An 18889-nucleotide genomic window follows, 5' to 3' on the forward strand; every position below is an offset into this window, starting at 1 on the left:
AAACAGGGTGCTCGGAGCTGGTGCACTGGGATGACCCAGAGGGATGGGATGGGGAAGGAGGTGGGGGGGCGGTTCAGGATGGGGAACACATGTACACTCATGGTGGATTCATGTCAATGTATGGCAAAACCAATACAATATTGTAAAGTAAAAATAAATAAATAAAACTGAGATTTAAAAAAAAAAAGAATGCAACAACAACAAAAAAAGAATACAATAAAAAAAGATATACCAAACAAAATTAATCAAAGGAAACCTGGTGTGGCTAAATCAGTATCAGACAAAATAGACATTAAAGCAAAAGTCATAACCAGCAATAAAGAGACACTTCAGAATGATAAAAGATTCTATTCACCAGAAAGATATAACAATTCTAAATCTGTATGCAACAGTATTGCATCAAAAGATATGAAGTAAGATACCAGATGAAGAAAAGCTACACAAAACCACAATGAGAGACAAATAAAAGATCTTACTGGGATATTTTAATACATCTTTCTCAGTAACTGATGGAATGGAAGAAAAAAAAAAAAACATCAGTAAGGATACATCACATCTGAATAACATTAACAAACTGAACCTAACTGACATATGTGGAACACTATACTCAACAACTGCAGAATATATATTCTTTTCATAAACACATGGAATATTTGCATACACTGAATGTATCTTAGGCCAGAGGTCAGCAAACTTTCTGTAAAGGGTTTGATAATAAATACTTCTGATGCCAGTGAGCATTGGATCCCACACTGAGAGACATTATCTAGTGGCTAAAGTATGAGGTCGGAGAAGGCAATGGCACCCCACTCCAGTACTCTTGCCTGGAAAATCACATGGGTGGAGGAGCCTGGTGGGCTGCAGTCCATGGGGTCGCAAAGAGTCTGACACAGCTGAGCGACTTCACTTTCACTTTTCACATTCATGCATTGGAGAAGGAAATGGCAACCCACTCCAGTGTTCTTGCCTAGAGAATCCCAGGGACAGTGGAGCCTGGTGGGCTGCCATCTCTGGGGTTGCACAGAGTCAGACACGACTGAAGTGACTTAGCAGCAGCAGCAGCAGCAGCACTTCAGGCTTGGTGAGCCTCATGAGATCATCATCACATATTTTTCTTTTAAACCACCTTGTAAATACGTAAAAAACATCTTTAGATTTAGGACCATACAAAAATAGTCTAATAAGCAATTCCTGGCATGTGGACCATAATTTCCTGACCTCTTTTATAGACCGAGAAGCAACTCTCAACAAGTTTCAAGGAATTGAAAATTCTATAGAGTATGCTCTCTGACCACAATGTAAGTAAGCAAGAAATGAATAATTAAATGACATTAGGAAACCTCCATCATTTGAAAAATAAGAAATACACTTAATTTTAGGTTTTGGAGGAAGGAGATGATAGGAGGAAACTTTGGGAGATATAACATGTTCATTATATTTATTATTGTTTATTATCTTAATCATGGGTATATAAGTATTCTGAAATATACCAAATCGTACATATGTAATTTATTATATACCAATTTAGCTTCAATAAAGCTGTTAAAATGGGGTAGGGGAAGAAATACACTTTCAAATAACCCTGGTTCTATGGGAAAGTCACATTAAAAATTAGATAATATTTCAAACTAAATAATACTGAAAATAATACATACAAAAACTTGTGGACTACAGCTAAAGTTATGCTTAGAGGAACATTTGTGACCCTAAAAACACACATTAACAAAGAAGGAAAGTTGGAAATCACTGTGCTAAGCATCATCTTACTAAGCTAAAACAAGAAAAGCCAATTAAGCCCAAAGAAAGTAGAAAAAATTAAATTAGAAGGCCAGAAATAAATGAAACAGAAAACAATATACAATGAAGGGGATCAAAAAACCAAACATTGTTTCTTTGAAAAAATAAGAAAGTTGATAAACCTCTAGAAGGACCAATGAAGAAAAAACAGAAAGCACAAATAACATGTGAAATTTAAAAAGGGTTAAGCTACAGGTCCTACAGATGTTGAAAATATCATTAAGATACTACAAAAATTTCATGTTGTTAATTTGAATATATAATTAAATGGTACAAATTTCTAGCAAGGTTCAAGCTATCAAAATGATTCACATCAAGATAAAAAATCAGAACAGTATACAATATTAAAGAAATTGATCCTATATCTTAAAACCCTTTCAAGGATGTCATCAAGATGGCAAAGTAGGAAAGACCAGGCTCAGTCTCTCCACAAAGTTCAACCACATGCAGAAAAACTGAGTCACTATCTTATACCACTTACAAAAATTAACTCAAAATAGATTAAGGATTTATATAAGGCTTGAAACTGATAAACTCCTAGAAAAAAAATAAAGGTTAAAACCTTATTGACATTAGTCTTGGCAATGACTTTTTATTTTTGAAATGTCACCAAAACCACAAAGCAACAAAAGCAAAAATGAAAAAGTGGGGTTCCACCAAATTAAAAAGCTTATACACATGAAAAGAAATATTCAACAAAATAAAAAGGCAAATTGCACAATGGCAGAAAATATTTACAAATTGTGTATCTGACATGGGATTAATGTCCAAAATATATAAGGAACCCATACAACTCAATAGCAAAAAAAAAAAAACCAAATTAAAAAATAGACAGAGGATTTCAATAGACATTTCTCCAAAGAAAATACACAAATGGCCAAAAGGTACATGAAGAGATGTTCAGCACCTCTAATCATTAAAGAAATGCAAATCAAAACCACAAGAAGATATCACCTCTATCTGTTAGTATATCAAAAAAGACAAGAGAGACAAATGTTGGCATGGATGTGGAGAAAAATGAAGCTTTGTGCACTGTTGGTGGGAATGTAAATTGCTTTGCCACTATGGAAGATAGTATGGAGGTTCCTCAAAAACTTAAAATAGAACTACCATATGATCCAGCAATCTCATTTCTGCATATATCCAATGGAAATTAAATTACCCTTGGAGAGACACCTGCATTCCCATGTTCATTTGCAGCATTGGTCACAACAGTCAAGACATGGAAACTACCGAAGTTTTCATCAACAGATGAATGGATAAAGAATATATGATATATATGTAAAATGGGATATTATTCAGCCTAAAAATGAAGGAAATTCTGCCATTTGTGACAACATGAGTGGACCTTAAAGACATCAGCTAAGTAAAATAAGTCAGACAGAGAAAGACAAATGCTATATGATGTGATTTATGGATGACTTCGTTTGACTCAGTGGTAAAGAATCCACCTGCAAATGCAGGAGACAAGGGTTTGATACCTGGGTCGGGAAGATTCCCTGGAGTAGGAAATGGCAACCCACTTCAGTATTCTTGCCTACATAATTCCATGAACAGAAGAGCCTGACGGGCTACAGTCTACGGGGTTGCAAAAGAGTCGGACAATACTGAGCACACACACACACACACACACACACACACACACATGATTTATATGTGTTATCTAAATCATTGCATTGAGAAAAACAGATAGTAGAATGGTGTTTGCCTGGAACTTAAGGAAGGGGAACTGAGGAGATGTTTGTCAAAGGGTAAAGATTCAGTTATAGAAAGTTTTGAGATCTAAGGTACAGCATAGTGTCTATAGTTAACAATACTGTATTGTACACTTGAAAGTTGCTCTGAAAGGAAGCTTTAATGTTCCCACCATAATAACAAAACAACAAAATGGTAATTTTGTGAGGTGAAGGATATGTTAATGAATATTACGTTGGGAACCATTTCACAATATATTCATGTATAAAATCACTGCATCATGCACTTTAAATTATGTATTAATTATATCTCAATTAAAAAAACATTTGAAAAGTTATACAATGAAGGCAAAAATATACCATAAAGAAAAGACAGTCTCTTCAATAAGCGGTGCTGGGAAAATTGGACAGGATGCAAAAGAATGAAATTAGAACATTCTGTAATGCAAAATGTTATGCAAAAAACAAACTCAAAATGGATTAAAGACCTAAATGTAAGACCAGATACTATAAAACTCTTACAGGAAAACATAGGTAGAACATTTTGTCATAAATCACTGCAATATACTTTTGGATCCACATCCTAGAGTAATGGAAATACAAACAAAAATAAACAAATGGGACCTAATTAAACTTAAAAACTTTTGCACAGCAAAGGAAAACAACCTACTGAATGGGAGAAAATATTTGCAAATGATGCAACCAAAAGGGGATTAATCTCCAAAATATACTAGCAGCTCATAAAACTCAAAAACAGAAAACACAATAAAAAATGGGCAGAAGACCCAAATAGACATTTCTGCAAAGACATACAGATAACCAAAAGGCACATGAAAAGATGCTCAATATCACTAATTAATAAAGAAATGCAAATCAAAGCTACTATGAGGTATCAACTCACACCAGTCAGAATGGCCATCATCAAAAAGTCTACAAACTATAAATGATGGAGAGGATGTGGATAAGGGACCCCTCCTACCCTGTTAGTGGGAATGTAAATTGGTGTTACCTACTATGGAGAACAGTATGGAGGTTCCACAAAAAAAAAAAAAAAAAAAAAAAAAAAAAAAAACACTAAAAATAGAGCTACCATACAATCCTGCAATCTCACTCCTAGGCATATATCTGAAGAAAATCATAATTTGAAAAGATACATGCACCCCAATGTTCACTGCAGCACTATTTACAATAGCCAAGATATGGAAGCAACCCTATGTGTCCATCAACAGATGAATGGATAAAGAGAGTGAGAAGATATTACTCAGCCATAAAAGAGAATAAAATAATACCATTTGCAGCCACATGGATAGACCTAGAGATTATCATAGTAAATGAAATCAGTTAGAGACAAAGATAAATATCATATGATTTCACTTATATGTGGAATCTAAAAGAAAATAAAGTTCAAATGAAGTTATTTACAAAACAGACTCACAAACAGAAAACAAACCTACAGTTACCAAAAGGGAAAGGTGGGAGGAGGGATAAATTGGGAGATTGGGATTGACATATATACACTATTATATATAAAATGGGTAACTAATAAAGACCTACTGTATAGCACAGGGAACTATACTCAATATTTTATAATAACCTATGTGGGAAAAGAATCTGAGATAGAGATACATAGATATGTAACTGAATCACTTTGCTGTATACTGAAAACTAACACATTATAAATCAACTATATTTCAAAATATAAATTTTTTAAAAAGTAAGGAATTGATGACTTCACTATCACTTTCTACCAAACACTGAACAAAGATATAACATCATCTTTATACAACTGAATCCATAGAATAAAACTGTATTCTGAGATCAGAATTTCATTCACACCAAAATTTGACCAGAACATAAAAAGGCTTTACAGGCCAATACCTCTAACAAACATACATGTAAAATATGTAAACAAAACATTACTTAACCAAATCCAACAGTATATGAAAAGAATAATATGTTGTAACTATGTTGGATTCGTTTCAAGAATGCAAGCTTTACTATTTGAAAAATCAATATAATTCAAAATAATAGCATTAAAGATAAAATTCATATTATCATTTCAATTGGTGAATTTTATCAAATGCTTTTCATGCAATAGCCATTTCTAATTAAAACCATTAGCAAACTAGAAATGGAAAGAAACTTCTTTAATCTGATAAATCAACAAAAAATTTACAGCAAATGTCACACTTAATGGCAAAAAGCCTTTTCCTTGCAGCATCCCCAGACTCAATGAATACTAACATACAAATGTTTTGCCAATGTAATTTTAATCTTGTCACATCTCCATGAATACATAGCATTATCCCCAATTTATACATTAGAAACTGAGTCTTAGAGATTCAGTTACTTGGCCATGGTCGAAAAACACATAAATGACTTTATAAATGTGAACTCTATGCCATTACTGCCTCTTTCAATACCAATTACTCAATTCCTTCTATATTATCTATGATATCTATACCATCAACCATTTCTGCCCATTTTACTTTTAAATGGTGCCCCAAATGGATCAAATTCTACCTTCCCATTGCCCCACGCCCATGCTGTTGCCACAACACTATCACAAACTACTCAAGCACAACCTCCCTACTCCACTTTTATTTAAGTGTTTTCTTTGTTTTTACATTTTTACTTTGAAATAACTTAAAATTTTCAATAACTTCCAAGAAGAGAACATACTGGTTATCCAGAGTCATCAGTTATAAACATCTGCCACACTGTACCTCTCTCCAGCAGAGGTGTGGGTTGGTGGTGGCCTGCTGCAGGGTTGGGGGCACTGAGTGTAGCAGTATATGCATGGGACCTTTTGAAGGAGGTCACCATTATCTTCCTTACTTCCACCACAGTTTGGCCCCAGGTAAAGGCTGTATATTGTCACCCTGCTTATTTAACTTATATCCAGAGTACATCATGAGAAATGCTGGGCTGGATGAAGCACACGCTGGAATCAAGATTGCTGGGAGAAATATCAATACTCTCAGATATGCAGGTGACACCAACTTTATGGCAGAAAGTGAAGAATTAAAGAGCCTCTGATGAAAGTGAAAGAGAAGAGTGAAAAAGTTGGCTTAAAGCTCAACATTCAGAAAACAAAGATCATGGCATCTGGTCCCATCACTTCATGGCAAATAGATGGGGAAACAGGGGAAACAGTGGCAGACTTTTTTTGGGGGGCTCCAAAATCACTGTAGAGGGTAACTGCAGCCATAAAATTAAAAGACACTCTTTGGCAGGAAAGTTATGGCCAACTTAGACAGCATATTAAAAAGCAGAGATATTACTTTGCCAACAAAAGTCCATCTAGTCAAGACTATGGTTTTTCCAGTAGTCATGTATGGTATATGAGAGTTGGACTATAAAGAAAGCTGAGTGCCGAAGAACTGATGCTTTCGAACTGTGGTGTTGGAGAAGACTCTTGAGAGTCCCTTGGACTGCAAGATCCAACCAGTCCATCTTAAAGGAGATCAGTCCTGAGAGTTAATTGGAAGGACTGACGTTGAAGCTAAAACTCCAGTACTTTGGCCACCTGATGGAAAGAATTGACTCATTTGAAAAGACCTTGATGCTGGGAAAGATTGAAGGCAGGAGAAGAAGGGGACGACAGAAGACGAGATGATTGCATGGTGTCACAGACTCAATGGACATGAGTTTGGGTAGACTCTGGGAGTTGGTGATGGACAGGGAGGCCTGACATGCTGCCGTCCATGGGGTCACAAAGAGTCAGACATGACTGAGCAACTGAACTGAACTGACCTCTATATTTATAAATATTTCATTGCATGCTTCATAAAGAGCAATATCATACTCTTCTATTACTACTTATTGGGCTTCCCAGGTGGCGCTAATGGTAAAGAATCTGCCTGCTAATGTAGGAGATGTGGGTTTGATCCCTGGGTCAGGAAGATCCCCTGGAGTAGGAAATGGCAACCCACTCCAGTATTCTTGCCTGGAAAATCTCATGGACAGAGGAGCCTGGTGGGCTAGAGTCCATGGGGTCGAAAGAGTTGGACATGACTGAGCACGTGCATACACACACACATTACAAGTTACATAGAATTATCAAAATGAAGAAATTTATCATTGATAAAATACTATTATCTAATATAGAGTCCATATTCAAATTCCACCAATTGTCCCAATAATGTCCTTTACAGTTATTTTCCCAGTATAGGATCCAATCTAGTATCATATTCACATTTAGTTGTCATATCTCCTTATTCTCCTTTAATCTGGAATATTTCCTAAACTGTCTTTATTTTTCATGACATTGACATTTTTGAAGAAAAAAAGGCCAGTTATTTTGTAGAATGTTTCTCAGTTTGAGTTTGTCTAATGTTTTCTCATGAATATACTGGGTTTATGGGGTTTTGGCAAGAACAGCACATAATCAATTTTGTGTCCTTTCTAATGTATCACAACAGGGAACACATGATTTTTTATGTTGTGATGTTAAGTTTGATCAATTGGCTAAAGTAGTGATTGCCAGGTTTTCTAGTGTAGTGCAATGCCCTTTAAATTGCTCTCCTGGTTTCTGATTTTACTTCCCCAGTTGGAGATCTGCCCGCATTAAAATATCTGTATTCCTACTCTATGCCCCTATCTTGCCATCTTCTTAGAAAGGCTATCCTGAGTTGTCCCATCTAATTATGTGTCCTCTGTTTTCCTCTATCAAAGAATTTTGTGTTTCCTTCCTATTACTTCTCATAATTTTCAATTATTTTATTTGTGCAATTAACATCACATAGTCTATCTTCTCCTGTGCATGTATGCTAAGTCACTTCAGTCATGTCCAATTCTTTGTGACCCTATAGACTGTAGCCCACTATGCTTTTCTGTCCATGGGATTCTCCAGGCAAGAATACTGGAGTGGGTTTCTATGCCCTCTTCCAGGGGCTCTTCCTGACCCAGGGATCAAACTCACCTCTTTTATGTCTCCTCTATCTTCTCCTGCTGCTGCTAAGTCACTTCAGTCGTGTCCAACTCTGTGCGACCCTATAGACGGCAGCCCACCAGGCTCCCCCGTCCCTGGGATTCTCAAGGCAAGAACACTGGAGTGGGTTGCCATTTCCTTCTCCAATGCATGAAAGTGAGAAGTGAAAGTGAAGTCGCTCAGCCGTGTCCGACTCTTAGTGACCCCATGGACTGTAGCTCACCAGGGTCCTCCGCCCATGGGATTTTCCAGGCAAGAGTACTGGAGTGGGATGCCATTATCTTCTCCTTCTGGATTATAAATTCCATAAGAACAAGATCCTTGTTCTATTTAGTTTATTCTTTCATCTCCTGCTCCCTACATAATGCCTGGCATATAAGCAACCAAAAAAGTGGTTGAGTAACTGAAAAGCTTTAAGGATGGTCAAAAACAGATCAAATTTTACCCTTTAACTAAAGAACTGGCATTTTAAGATACAGCATGGTATAGGAGAAACATTTTGGAGTCATGCAGATGCAGGTTCATATTTGATAAGAATAATTATGTGTGACCTTATATTTTCATCAAAGTGAAATTGGTCATACAGTCAGTTACTTTACTGATTGTGAGGATTAAATTCTTGTTAAGAAACTATAGTTATGCTTAGTGTGTAACGGAAGCTGCAAGGAAGACGGGGTTAATCTTCCGGGATTAAGAGATATTCAATCGTTACAAGAAGTACTCTAACAACAAACTGCTTAGGTTGCTGTGTGTCCACAAGTACAGGTGAACTGATTAACTCCCAAAAGAAGTAAAGTCTTTCATAGTCAACTCTTCCCACTTTCACACTCAGCTCTTTTTTATAATTTTTAAATAATGTTTTACACTCAGTTTTACTCTGTACCAAGCCCTGTGGAAAGCTAATGGACAGGAAAGGAATGGAAAGGAATGGACAGGATTCTACCTCACTTCTAAGAAGCACTCCCATAATGAAAGTCAGTTTTTCCCAACTGGTAAGTATATGTTCATTGATTGTTCCTTCTCTGTACACTCTGTCACTCCATTATATCCCTTATTTTAGGCAGTTTTGTATTTGTTAATATATCTATGTGCCTGAGCTTAGCTCCTCCTAGATTTTTGCAGAATATTAGTAATAATAATAAATAATATTGTTAGCAGCAAAAATTACTATATTTCATTCAATCTAAGATGCCATTGATTTTGACACACCAATATTTTACATACCACAAAGAAAACAGAAGTGCCACCAAGTAAATAACAGTACATCACTGATAGGTAAGATTTGTCCTGATTTCAGAAATATTAAAATATGGGGAGAAAATGTGCTTCTTAAAACTAAAGAAACATGGTCTATATCAAGCACTGTTGTGAGCACTGTATTTTTATTAAATTATTTAAGCTGCATAACAACCCTCTGAGTGAGGTATACTTTCCTACCTCTTGATCAGTTCTCTCTGATCTTCAGTTCAGTTGCTCATTCGTGTCCGACTCTTTGCAACCCCATGGACTGCAGCATGTCAGGCCTCTCTGTCCATCACCAACTCCCAGAGTTTACCCAAACTCATGTCCATTGAGTCGGTGATGCCATCCAACCATCTCATCCTCTGTCGTCCCCTTCTGCTCCTGCCCTCAATCTTTTCCAGCATCAGGGTCTTTTCAAATGTCAGCTCTTCACATCAGGTGGCCAAAGTATTGGAATTTCAGCTTCAACATCAGTCCTTCCAGTGAACACCCAGGACTGATCTCCTTTATCTTCTAAATATCTCTCTACTCTACTCACTTCGGCAGCACATATACTAAAATTGGAATGATACAGAGAAGATTAGCATGGCCCCTGCGCAAGGATGACACGCAAATTCGTGAAGCATTCCATATTTTTTCAGGCCAGAGAAGAAAATGGCAATCCACTCCAGTACTCTTGCCTGGAAAATCCCATGGACGGAGGAGCCTGGTAGGCTGCAGTCCATGGGGTCACTAAGGGTTGGACACAACTGAGTGACTTCACTTTCACTACTCACTTTTCTCCATCCCCTCTGAAACTGCCATGGAGTGAGACCCAATGCTATTTCTCTATCACCTAATTCTCCCTCCATATCTACTTTTGACTTCCTTGAAAGCTAATTCATTCTCTGCTGTCAGAAACCTTAGAAAAGGCAAATTTTATCATGTCTTTCCTTGTTTAAACCTTGGAAGCTGTCAGTTTTCATTTTAATCCCAAAGAAGAGCAATGCCCAAAAATGTTCAAACTACCATACATTTGAACTCATTTCACATGCTAGCAAGGTTATGCTCAAAATCCTTCAAGCTAGGTTTCAGCAATACGTGAACTGAGAACTTCCAGATGTACAAGCTGGGTTTAGAAGAGGCAGAGGAACCAGAGATCAAATTGTCAAGATTCATGGGATCCCAGAGAAAGCCAGGGAGTTCCAGAAAAACATCTACTTCTGCTTCACTGACTATGCTAAAGCCTTTGATGGTGTAGATCACAACAAACTGTGGAAAATTCTTAAGGAGATGGGAGTACCAGATCACTTTACCTGTTTCCTGCCAAACCTGTATGTGAGTCAAGAAGCAACAGTTAAAACTGGACATGGAATAACAGACTCATTCAAAACTGGGAAAGGTGTACGATGCTATATATTGTCACCCTGCTTATTTAACTTATATGCAGAATACATCACGCAAAATGCCAGGCTAGATGAATTATGAGCTAGAATCAAGATTGCCAGGAGAAATATCAACAACTTCAGATATGCAGATGATACCACTCTAATGGCAGAAAGTGAAGATGAACTAAAGAGTCTCTTGAGGAGGGTGAAAGAAGAAAGTGAAAAACCTGACTTGAAGCTCAACATTCAAAAAACTAAGATCACAGCATCTGGTCCTATCATTTCATGGTAAATAGAAGGGGAAAAAGTGGAAGCAGTGACAGACTTTATTTTCTTGGGCTCCAAAATCACTGCAGATGGTGACTGCAGCCATGAAATTAAAAGATGCTTGCTCCTTGGAAGGAAAGCTATGACAAACCTAGACAGCAAAGACATCACTTTGCTAGCAAATCTCCTTCTAGTCAAAGCTATGGTTTTTCCAGTAGTCATGTATGGATGGAAGAGTTGGACCATAAAGAAGGCTGAACACTGAAGAACTGATGACTTCAAATTGTGGTGCTGGAGGAGACTCTTGAGAGTTACTTAGATAGCAAGGAGATCAAGCCAGACAATCGTAAAGGAAATCAATGCTGAATAGTCTTTGGAAGGACTGATGCTGAAGCTGCAAAACTTTGGCCATGTGATGCGAAGAACCAACTCATTGGAAAAGACCCTGATGCTGGGAAAGATAGAAGGCAGGAGGAGAAGGGGGAGACAGAGGATAAGATGGCTGGATGGCATCAATGACTCAATGGACATGAGTTTGAGCAAACTCCAGGAGATAGTGAAGGAAAGGGAAACCTAGTGTGCTGCAGTCCATGAGATCACAAAAGAGTCAGCACAACGTAGCAACTGAAGAACAACAACAAGTATTCTAAAAGTTCACTAACTCATATCCCCTTCCAACTCAGAACTCAGACTAAAAAACATGCACCTAGCCAACTGTGGTGTCCTGCCTCTCATCCAAAGAGCTACTCTCAGTAGAGGTCCCTGGGGCTGCAGGCAGACAGACGAAGGATTGGAAGATTTGTAGTCTGTCCCTAAGATGCAGGATTTACAAACAGGAATATGCAATGCACACTGTTTGGCCAACCTCCCTGTATTTAAAAATGGGAAATTTGGAGACTGGACACAAAAACATGAAGGTTATCTTTATATTCATCAATTTCAGCTTCCAGCTGCCACTCAGCAAATAACTAGGAGCATTATAGCATGGTTATGGCCCAGGATCCCCAAATACTTCTGAGACTATGCCACTTATTGATATATCTGAAGAGGCATTCAGAAAGGAGAGGGAAATCGCTCCCACAGTAGAGAGGAGACTGAGTTCTAAGACTACTTTTTTCTGTTGGGGTATTAATGCAGCTAAAATGCCACTTATGACAATGAGATACTTTTTGCAAACACATGGCATAAATACACCCATTCCAGAAGAGCAAGACAGTTTCTTTCACAAAATTGAGAAAAATGGATTGAAAAGCAGTGGTCACCAACGTTTTTGGCACCAGGGCTTGGTTTCATGCAAGACAATTTTTTCATGGAGGGGGGGTGGGGTTATTCAAGCAGAAAGCACATTGCTGCTGCTGCTGCTGTTGCTAAGTCGCTTCAGTCGTGTCTGACTCTGTGCGACCCCATCGACGGAAGCCCACCAGGCTCCCCCATCCCTGGGATTCTCCAGGCAAGAACACCGGAGTGGGTTGCCATTTCCTTCTCCAATGTATGAAAGCGAAAAGTGAAAGGGAAGTCGCTCAGTCGTGTCCGACTCTGCGACCCCAGGGACTGCAGCCCACCAGACTCCTCCATCCATGGGATTTTCTAGGCAAGAGTACTGGAGTGGGGTGCCATTGCCTTCTCCGAGAAAGCCCATTACATATTATATTTATTATGTCCCCACTGATCTGATAGAAGGCGGAGCTCAGGCTATAATTAGAGAGATAGGGGAGAGAGAAGGGTATGGCTGTAAATGGAGGCGAAGAAGCTTAGATTTCCCGTGGCTGCTTACCCGCTGCTGTGCAGCGTGGGTTCCTACCTTGCCAGGAATAGGTGCCTGTCCATAGCCTGGAGGCTGGGGACCCCTGAAGAAAGGAATCCGGGTGAAACAATACAGACGGCTTTACGGAAGGCGGTCTTCGGGTGCTGCTCCAAGTTGAGTGCCTTCTGGTCGGACGCCATGCAGTCCTCATACATGATGGCGCCGCCCTTATCCTCCCACCAGCGACACAAGAAGTCCATCATAGAGTGTTCACATAAGTAGGGCACCCAGGACAGCACCACAACCTGCCCGCTTGCGTCTCCAGCAGGTTTGGCACCACCTCCTCAAGGCCAACCACTTAGATGGATTTGTTGTCGGCCACGCTGGGCAGGACGTTCATTTGGGGGGTGGGGGGAGGAGGGACTTAAAGCGGTGGTTACTCCCATGCAAGCTTGGCTGCCACCTGCCGGCTGACTGCAAAATCAGCAGAAGTGACCACGGAGGTACGCTGATGAGGGTGCAGTTGGCCTGAGCAGAGGTGGCTGTTGTATAGGGATGGTGAGGAGGGCTGTGGGATATTGACAAGTGGACTAGCGTTGGTGACGCTGGAGACACAGAGAGGCCCTGCTGGATCCTCTGTCCCTGAATGGGCACGGATGCCTGGGGAGCCAGCAAAGACTCGCTGTGGCCCACCCTGGAATGTTGTTTCTTGTGGATTTGCTGTCACCTTTCTGACGAGCAGGTGCCCTATGGTCCTAACTACAAGGACATCTGTGCCCACAGTGGACCCAGGGGTCTTGGGTTGTCACGACCACAGCATCTGAATCAAAGAGGTCTGAAGCAATGGCTTGCCAGAAAGAATGATCTGGGTGCCCTGTACAAGTAGAGGAGGGGTAGTCAGGGAACTCTCAGTAGAACCTCCTTTCCTCCCCCCCCCCCCGTATTTGTAAACATTTTGTTTTATTTTAATTAATTTATTTTAATTGGAGGCTAATTACTTTACAATATTGTGGTGGTTTTGCCATACATCAACATGAATTAGCCACGGGTGTACTTGTGTCCCCCCATCCTGAAACCCCCTCCCACCTCCCTCCCCATCCCATCCCTCAGGGTCGTCCCAGTGCAATGGCCCTGAGCACCCTGTCTCATGCATCAAACTTGGACTGGCGATCTATTTCACATATGATAATATACATGTTTCAATGCTATTCTCTCAAATCATGCCACCCTCGCCTTCTCCCATAGAGTCCAAAAGTCTGTTCTTTATGTCTGTGTCTCTTTTGTTGTTTTACATATAGGGTCATTGTTACCATCTTTCTAAATTCTATATATATGCATTAATATACTGTATTGGTGTTTCTCTTTCTGACTTACTTCACTCTGTGTAATAGGCTCCAGGTTCATCCAGCTCATTACAACTGACTCAAATGTGTTCTTTGTTAAAGCTGAGTAATATTCCATTATGTATATGCACCACAACTTCCTTATCCATTTGTCTGCCGATGGACATCTAGGTTGCTTCCATGTCCTAACTATTGTAAATAGTGCTGCGATGAACATTGGGGTACATGTGTCTCTCTCAATTCTGGTTTCCTCAGTGTGTATGCCCAGCAGTGGAATTGCTGGGTAGTATGGCAGTTCTATTTCTAGTATTTTAAGGAATCTCCACACTGTTCTCCATAGTGGCTATACCAGTCTGCATTCTCACCAACAGTGTAAGAGGGTTTCCTTTTCTCCAAATCCTCTCCAGCCTTTATTGTTTTTAGAGTTTTTGATGGCAGGCATTCCGATTGGCCGGCATGAGATGGTACCTCATTGTGGTTTTGATTTGCATTTCTCTGATAATGAATGATGCTGAGCATCTTTTCATGTGTTTATTAGCCATCTGTATGTGTTCTTTGCAGAAATATCTGTTTGGTTCTTGGTTTCCTTTTATATTTTACTCTGTTATAACTTTTTCAATAAAATTAGTTTTGCTTCTTCTAATCTTAACTCTAGTTTTAATCACTTAATCATCCATTTTCGTTCTGCAGGATGGCTTTTCATGAAGGCCTCATGGTCTGTTTCAAGGCATTCTGCGTCAGCCTCTTCACCCTCAGGCTCACAGGCTACTAGTCCAGGCAGCACGATCACATCAAGCAAAGGGGTTCTCCTCTTGGACTTAATGGCACTGTGTGTAGTTCACATGTTCATGGGCACATCACCCACCTGCTCTTCATCTATGCCCAGGGCGATCACCTCTGCACCCTCAGCAACATTTGGGCTGGCCCTGTTCCCAGCTCAGGCATCCCTCCCATGTCTCCATCAGTTTAAATCTGAAGCCAATACTCTCTTCTCCCTTTTATTTTCTTGTTCTCCATATTGCCCTCTGCTGGGTGCCATTCAAGTGTTTGTTTCTGACTCCATGTTGGGCGTTTTCAGCTATTCTGAACTCTTTGCAACCCTGGGATAAATCCCACTTGATCATGGTGTATGATCCTTTAATGTATTGTTAATTTAATTATATACATTTATATCGTATTATTGGCCTCCAAGGTTTGTGTGGTGGTAAAGAATCTGCCTGCCAAAGCAGAAGACACTTCAATCCCTGGGTCAGGAAGATCCTCTGGAGGCGGAAATGGCAACCCACTCCAGCATTCTTGACTGGGAAATCCCACAGACAGAGGAGCCTGGCAGGCTATACTCCATAGGGTCACAAAAGAGTTGGACATGACTGCAGCAACTGAGCACATATTCTATTATGGCAAAGGTGAAAACACCACCTTTGCCACAACAGCAACCAGAAAAATTTACTTCAAAAATAAATCAGTACAAAACAAGTCTGTTTCAGAATTTAAGAAAAGTACAGAAAAAGAAGACTTTACATGAATTTTAAACCCTATTTTAAAATATAAAGGAAATAAATCCATCATTGGCCACACAGCCCCAGTCTGTCAGCCCCTCCCACCAGGGAGCACCATTGAGACATCTGGGTCCTGGACCACACCCAGATTTGCTGGTTTGACTAACTGGTGTCCATTCTTGTATTTTACGTGTCTAGCTGGGCATCCAACTCCTCTATAAAAAATTGCTGCTTTGAATTCCCGACAATGCATCTGCCTCTACCCCAGGTCTGACTCCGTAGTGGATCCATTTCTTCTACTTTAACCTTTGTGCTTTACTGCTTTCACTACAAGTTAATCACTAAAAGGATATTGCCTATAGCTTAAAGTATACATAATGGCTCATCTCCAACATCTCTGCCTCCCGTGCCTGAGTGTTAAGTTAAAATACCTTTGTTTTTGCTCACAGGAAATATCCTGACAAGGCACACCAGTGAATGACTACAGAAAAGAAGAAATGAACATATCCTCTCTGGAGTCTAGCTGGAACTAGGAAATATTTACAACAACTCATCATCTTTCCTACTTTACCACCTCACCTCTCCCTCTTTGATCTATTAAAAAAAAAAAAGCACCCAACCCCCACAGGATGGTTCTTTGGGATACTAGTCAACCATCTTCCTGGTTTGCTGGCTTTTGAAATAAGGCAGCTCTTCCCTCCCCTAACAGCTCTTCTCTCAATTTACTGTCTTGTGTAATGGTGAACAGTAAGAGCTTGGATTCAGCAACACTGGTGCCACTGCTGCCACTGAAACCTCTCAAAGCATGGTTTCTAGTTATCCATCTAATTTACACTCTGCACAGATCTGTGCTTCATGTCAATCTGTGAGGCATAAGCTGAATGTTCCTGGGGCAGCCATCCAAAGGGACACCACTGTACAGTTTCATAGCTTTTAGTGGATCTGCATTCCACTCAGAGAGCACTTCAGCTATTCGGAAGCTATGGGTGGTATGGAGCAGCCACCTTCTTTAGAATTCCAAATTCTGTTAAGGGTTTTTGAGGATTAGCAGTGGGACCCTCCAAAATCTGGTGGTGTCAAATGTCCACATTTGCTGGTGTTAAATGTTCTGATTTGACACCAGCAATTCACCAGTATCCACACCAGCACCACCTTCAAATCTCTGTCCAAAAGGTCACAATGCCATTTGTCAGGAAGTTGTTTTGGCCTGCTATAGGTCACTGGCTGGTTCCTACTGCCACCACCTGCTGGGGGCAGGTGACGACCAGCTGGATTGTGGATGGATCCACTACCTGGTTTCACTTTTAGAGTAGCTTACACTCCACCACACCAGGGCTAATGCCCAGAAGATGCCAGTGGACCCCCTAGGGTCACTCCAGATGCAGCAGTGCACAGCCAGTGATACTGGGCAGATTCTGCTGGGTCCGCTTTGTTCACTCCAGACATGGATATGATGCTCGGTGGATTCCAATGGGTCCCTGCCTTGTTTCACTCTAGAGATGGCCACTCTAGCCCTGCTGCCAGGGCTGCTCATTTGGCTGCTATGGAAGCATCCAGGATATGGCCCCTGCCATGGCAGCCTCACCAGGTCTGGTTCAGCTAAATGATGTCACCTAGACATCAGTCAGGGCGAGTGGGAAATTGGCGTCAGCTAGAGCCTATGAGTCCATGAACATTGATGTGTCACTTCTGACGTTCTTTGGGTTTTTACAGTGCAGTCTCGCCCCGTGGCTGCTAGATATGCTCCTAGCCAGTTGTGGGTATGGGGTGGGGCAGCAAGTCTGCCCTCAATGTGAAGGTTGCTCAGTCCTGTCCGACTCTTCACAACCCCATGGACTATACAATCCACAGAACTCTCCAGGCTAGAATACTAGAGTAAGTAGCCTTTCCCTTCTCCAGGGGATCTTCCCTACCCAGGAATCGAATCAGGATCTCCTGCATTTCAGGCAGATTTTTTTACCAACTGCCCTCAATAGACACAGACAAAGCTTTTGATAAAATTCAACATCCATTTATGATAAGAAATCTCCATGAAGCCAGCAAAGAAGCAACATACCTCAACATAATAAAGGCCATATATGACCAACCAGCAAACATCATAGTTCAGTTCAGTTCAGTTCAGTCGCTCAGTCGTGTCCGACTCTTTGCGACCCCATGAATCGTAGCACGCCAGGCCTCCCTGTCCATCACCATCTCCTGGAGTTCACTCAGACTCATGTCCATCGAGTCCGTGATGCCATCCAGCCATCTCATCCTTGGTCGTCCCCTTCTCCTCCTGCCCCCAATCCCTCCCAGCATCAGAGTCTTTTCCAATGAGTCAACTCTTCGCATGAGGTGGCCAAAGTATTGGAGTTTCAGCTTTAGCATCATCCCTTCCAAAGAAATCCCAGGGTTGATCTCCTTCAGAATGGACTGGTTGGATCTCCGTGCAGTCCAAGGGACTCTCAAGAGTCTTCTCCAACACCACAGTTCAAAAGCATCAATTCTTCGGTGCTCAGCCTTCTTCACAGTCCAACTCTCACATCCATACATGACCACAGGAAAAACCATAGCCTTGACTAGACGGACCTTAGTCGGCAAAGTAATGTCTCTGCTTTTGAATATGCTGTCTAGGTTGGTCATAACTTTTCTTCCAAGGAGTAAGCGTCTTTTAATTTCATGGCTGCAGTCGCCATCTGCAGTGATTCTGGAGCCCCAAAAAATAAAGTCTGACACTGTTTCCATTGTTTCCCCATCTATTTCCCATGAAGTGATGGGACCGGATGCAATGATCTTCGTTTTCTGAATGTTGAGCTTTAGGCCAACTTTTTCGCTCTCCTCTTTCACTTTCATCAGGAGGCTTTTTACTTCCTCTTCACTTTCTGCCATAAGGGTGGTGTCATCTGCATATCTGAGGTTATTGATATTTCTCCCGGCAATCTTGATTCCAGCTTGTGTTTCTTCCAGTCCAGCATTTCTCATGATGTACTCTGCATATCAGTTAAATAAGCAGGGTGACAATAT

General features: G+C 40.5%; 1 non-coding gene and 2 pseudogenes across 1 annotated transcript; 1 reads left to right on the forward strand and 2 right to left on the reverse strand.

Annotated features, from left to right (window-relative positions):
- The first annotated feature begins 10196 nt into the window (after positions 1-10196).
- LOC128070706 (U6 spliceosomal RNA) lies at positions 10197-10303 on the forward strand. Its single transcript, XR_008201676.1, has one exon. It is a non-coding gene; the product is annotated as a U6 spliceosomal RNA (small nuclear RNA).
- A 2794-nt stretch (positions 10304-13097) lies between these two features.
- On the reverse strand, positions 13098-15060 carry LOC128069458 (transcriptional repressor p66-alpha-like; annotated as a pseudogene).
- A 1475-nt stretch (positions 15061-16535) lies between these two features.
- The window catches only part of LOC128069459 (THO complex subunit 4-like), a 32503-nt pseudogene continuing 30149 nt past the window's right edge, over positions 16536-18889 (reverse strand).

The sequence above is a fragment of the Budorcas taxicolor genome, chromosome X (assembly GCF_023091745.1).
Source record: "Budorcas taxicolor isolate Tak-1 chromosome X, Takin1.1, whole genome shotgun sequence".
NCBI lineage: Eukaryota > Metazoa > Chordata > Mammalia > Artiodactyla > Bovidae > Budorcas > Budorcas taxicolor.